Here is a 4,800-nt window from a genome sequence, read left to right as displayed (position 1 = left end):
TTCTCTATCATCTACCAGCTACACGTCATTCAGTGCTATTCATAAATAATCAAGACAGACAGTAAGAAACATCTCCATCTACACTGGACCATCAGCTGTACGGTTATCCATGTCGTCCAAATGGTTCAGAATATGGGTATTATGTGATCCACATTCATGAAAATAAAGGTTCTTCATCAATGGCTCCATCAACATCCATGGAACCTTTCCATTCCACAAAAGGTTCCTTATAGTGAAAAAAGTTTCTTTAGATGATTAAAATGTTCCTCACACTAAGAAAAAAAATGGTTATTTTAAGAACTCTTCACTGAAAGGCTCTTTGGGGAACCAAAAATGGTTCTTCTATGCCATCCAACCCATTTTGGACCTTTATTTTTGAGAGTAAGTAGTGAGTTTTGGGCCAAATTCCATCAGTATTCAGTGGTTTAAACACGCCACTAATACAAGGCAACAAATTACCAGTAGGGGACCATTACAGTTTCCATTAAAACCAATACAATTCCCATTTTAACCATTAAAACCATTACAAGTTATATGAGTGTTGGGGAAAGTTACTTTTAAAGTAATCCAGTACCATATTGCGATACTCCATGAGAAAAGTAACTAATTGCGTTAGTTACTTTGTATGGAAATGCGTTACTTTTGAGTTACTTTTTGTCACTTGGGCTGGGCTTGCTTATTTGTTTTTTTAGTAACAAAAAACACAAAAGTTATATTTTTGCCAACTCTAAAGGCCCTTTCATACCAAAAGTGATATTAATAAGCCTCAAGCTGACGGAAAACAAAGTAACTCTTATTTGAAAAAGTAACTCCGATATTTCATTGTCAATTAAAAAGTAATGCATTACTAGTTACTTGGAAGAAAGTAATCTGATTACGTAACTCGCGTTACTTGTAATGCGCTACCCCCGACACTGTGGATTTCAAATTTTTTTCAGCAGATTCTTTACACTTTTCACACAAAGGTTTTTTGGGGAACCGAAAACGGTCCATTTTTGGCATCGCTGCTAAAACCTCCCCACTTTGGAGCCTTTTAGAAGTGCAGCGAAGCTTCTTCTAGATGCTCTACAGGACCTGGAACTTCCAGGAGTTCTGGTCCTTGTAGTCCAGACAGTCCGCAGCGTTGAAGTTGAGCTTCCAGGACACCGTTTGGTCTTTGTAGTCTAAGCAGTCGACGGCGCCGAAGCCCAGTGACGCGGCGGTGTAGCCCTGCGACGAGAGCGAGGCGGGCGACTGACTGAGTGCTCCGCTCATGGGGCTGAGAGCGCCCCCTGTGGCCGACAGCTGCAGGTGCATGGGGGACAGATATATACACACTAAAGATATACTACAATTTTTTCCCCAAAATTCTATACTAAATCAGCAAAACCAACCTGTCTTGTATTTATGGAAAGAAATTATTTATTTATAATTCATTAAAAGTCTCAAAACTACAAGACTCTAAATGCAAACACAATGAAAAGCAGGACATTACAATCAAAGACAGAATCTAACATCAGAAAAGAGCGCTGATTTACAAACGAGCGTAACGAGCCGATGAAAGCTCTGCGTCTGTGAGCGTCAGAAACCCCTGAGATTGACAAGAAAACAAACGTCAAGACTGAGAGATTCTGTTGTTGTTCAATTCCATGCAACTCAACACATGATTCATTCAAGTACAGTTTGACGTTTCAGAATCACAGCCGTGTAAATGACAGGAAATACTGAATGTTTCACAGTTTTACAACAACTGTAGAAGAAACAACAGATGCTTGATCCAATCGTAATATCAATTAAGAAAACATATAGAACATAAACGAAACATCTTCAGCTCTAGTGAGCGCTAGAGTTCACGTGTCATGTGACTTATAGTGGAATCCCAGCATGCTTTGCTCCTGGAGTCTCTGAATCTCAGGTTCGTTCTTCAGTTTCAAAAGCAGCTTATCGACAAACATTTGGGATTCTGAACGCTGAAACATCATCTAGCCTAATGATACACCTCCTAGAACAACAAGACTTTAGCAGTTCAGATGATGATTGTCATCTAACCGTGTTGAGGTGTATATCACTGTTTTACTGCACTAAACATTTGAGCTCTGTTCATTTCTCTATCATCTACCAGCTACACGTCATTCAGTGCTATTCATAAATAATCAAGACAGACAGTAAGAAACATCTCCATCTACACTGGACCATCAGCTGTACGGTTATCCATGTCGTCCAAATGGTTCAGAATATGGGTATTATGTGATCCACATTCATGAAAATAAAGGTTCTTCATCAATGGCTCCATCAACATCCATGGAACCTTTCCATTCCACAAAAGGTTCCTTATAGTGAAAAAAGTTTCTTTAGATGATTAAAATGTTCCTCACACTAAGAAAAAAAATGGTTATTTTAAGAACTCTTCACTGAAAGGCTCTTTGGGGAACCAAAAATGGTTCTTCTATGCCATCCAACCCATTTTGGACCTTTATTTTTGAGAGTAAGTAGTGAGTTTTGGGCCAAATTCCATCAGTATTCAGTGGTTTAAACACGCCACTAATACAAGGCAACAAATTACCAGTAGGGGACCATTACAGTTTCCATTAAAACCAATACAATTCCCATTTTAACCATTAAAACCATTACAAGTTATATGAGTGTTGGGATTTTGTACTTATTACAATGTGAAGGCAATGAATTGGGCTGTAAAATGCTTTTAATATCTTATGCTCATTTGAAGTAAGGTGGCTTTAAGAGAATAAATGTTCTGTTTGCTCTTACTGAAAACCGATGGAAAAGACTATGTTGTCAGCACAGTTGTGACACCACCTACATTTAGTTTGGCCTTGTCCGGGGGTTTAACTAATGCTCTAAAGTGCATGGCTGGCAATATTCTCAGGGGAAAGTCACAGTGGCAATAAAGACATGAACCTTTATGGTCACACTGACCTAATTCTTCACACACAACCAGCACACTGCCACCGCTGTGGAAATCATGCTAGGTTTGTAGCGCTTTCAGTGATATTGATAAATCCCTGTAAACTTATTGGTCACTTCATGCAGATCACTTTTTTTTTTTTTAGCATTTTGAGTTTGCTATCTATTCCAAGTTTTCCTTTTAAATGCACATAAAAAGCAACGACTGTATAGTGAGTCCAGGGAAAGGATTTACCGCACACTTCCACCTACGACTCAGAAGGTGCCATAGGAAGCTGTCGGAAAAGAGCAAAGCCTTTCTAAGCAAAAAATCATAATAAAGACATGGATATGAAAGTCTCATAGACAGAGAAAAAAGGTGCATACTATGTTAAGACACTTAACTATTATTAGCTAGCACTTTCCTTTCTTCCCTATATATAGGCCCTCACTCTATGTCATGCTAGAGGTCTATTCTGCTTCTGCTTCAGAGTAAAAAATAAAAAAGGATGTTGTGAGATAATGTTGAAAGGGAGAAATAAAGTCACATTGTGAGAAGTCACAATTATGAGTATAAAAATATTTAATAATAAAAATAAAGTCAACTGCAAGAAATAAAGATGCAATTGCAAAAAAAAAAAAAATTTTATTTCAATAAATAAAGTAACAATTGTGTGATATAAAATTACAATTGTGAGTTTTATATATGTTAAACCAAAAAAATAGTGTTACACTAGTGAAATATAGTCACATTGTGAGACTAAGTCACAGTCAGTGTAGGGGAAAGTTAATTTTTTTAAAGTAATGAATTACAATATTGCATTACAAGTAATGCATTATGTTACTTTTTCATTACTTTTTGTCACTTGGGCTGGGCTTGCTTATTTGTGTTTTTAGTAACAAAAAACACAAAAGTTATATTTTTGCCAACTCTAAAGGCCCTTTCATACCAAAAGTGATATTAATAAGCCTCAAGCTGATGGAAAACAAAGTAACTCTTATTTGAAAAAGTAACTCCGATATTTCATTGTAAATTAAAAAGTAATGCATTACTTTACTAGTTAATTGGAAAAAAGTAATCTGATTACTTGTAATGCGCTACCCCCAACACTGAGGATTTCTAATTTTTTTCAGCAGATTCTTTACACTTTTTACAAAAAAGGTTCTTTGGGGAACCAAAAATGGTCCATTTATGGCATCGCTGCTAAAACCTCACCACTTTAGAGCCTTTTACTGCCCGTAGGCCGGGGCCTGGGTGTAGGTCATGGGGTAGGCGCTGGAGCGCTGCAGGCAGGGCGTGCTGGAGACCGACAGCGGGTCCTGAAGCGGAGAGATGGAGGCCGGGCTCCAGATGGACACGGTGGCGCTGGTGGAGCTGGAGCTCGGGGCCGGAGGAGGCGGAGGGCTGTAGGGGCCGTTGGTGCTGGTGCTGGGCTCGCTGACACTGGGTTCTTGGGCCGGAGACGACTTCTTCTTCGGCGGTCTGGGTTTGGTCTGGCCGCTGGTCTGTTGCTGCTGCTGTTGACGGCACTTCGCACGACGGTTCTTAAACCACACCTGCAAAACACAGACGGGACGTCTGTCAGTATCCCGTTGCAGTCGCCGACTGGTGCATGCAGGATGAGGTGTCTCTGGGCTCTGCTGGACTCACCTGGACTCTGGACTCGGGCAGGTTGATCTTGAGAGCCACGTCCTCTCTCATGAAGATGTCTGGGTAGCGTGTCTTGGCGAACAGTGACTCGAGGATGTCGAGCTGCGCGCGCGTGAAGGTGGTTCTCTCGCGCCGCTGCTTCCGCGGAGTGTCTGATGATAAACCACACAAACACAGATAGTCTTTCATGTGCATCTATCCATCCATCATCTATCCATCTATCTATCTATCTATCTATCTATCTATCTATCTATCTATCTATCCATCCA

General features: G+C 40.0%; 1 pseudogene; it reads right to left on the bottom strand.

The window, feature by feature from the left end:
* Nucleotides 1-881: 881 nt before the first annotated feature.
* LOC107710520 (homeobox protein otx5-A-like) overlaps nucleotides 882-4,800 on the bottom strand; it is a 5,846-nt pseudogene continuing 1,927 nt past the window's right edge.

The sequence above is a fragment of the Sinocyclocheilus rhinocerous genome, unplaced genomic scaffold, assembly GCF_001515625.1.
Source record: "Sinocyclocheilus rhinocerous isolate Xijiao unplaced genomic scaffold, SAMN03320098_v1.1 scaffold867, whole genome shotgun sequence".
NCBI classification, from domain to species: Eukaryota; Metazoa; Chordata; class Actinopteri; order Cypriniformes; family Cyprinidae; genus Sinocyclocheilus; species Sinocyclocheilus rhinocerous.
The sequence above is the reverse complement of the archived record's forward strand: the minus strand, read 5'-3'. Positions and strand labels throughout refer to the sequence as shown.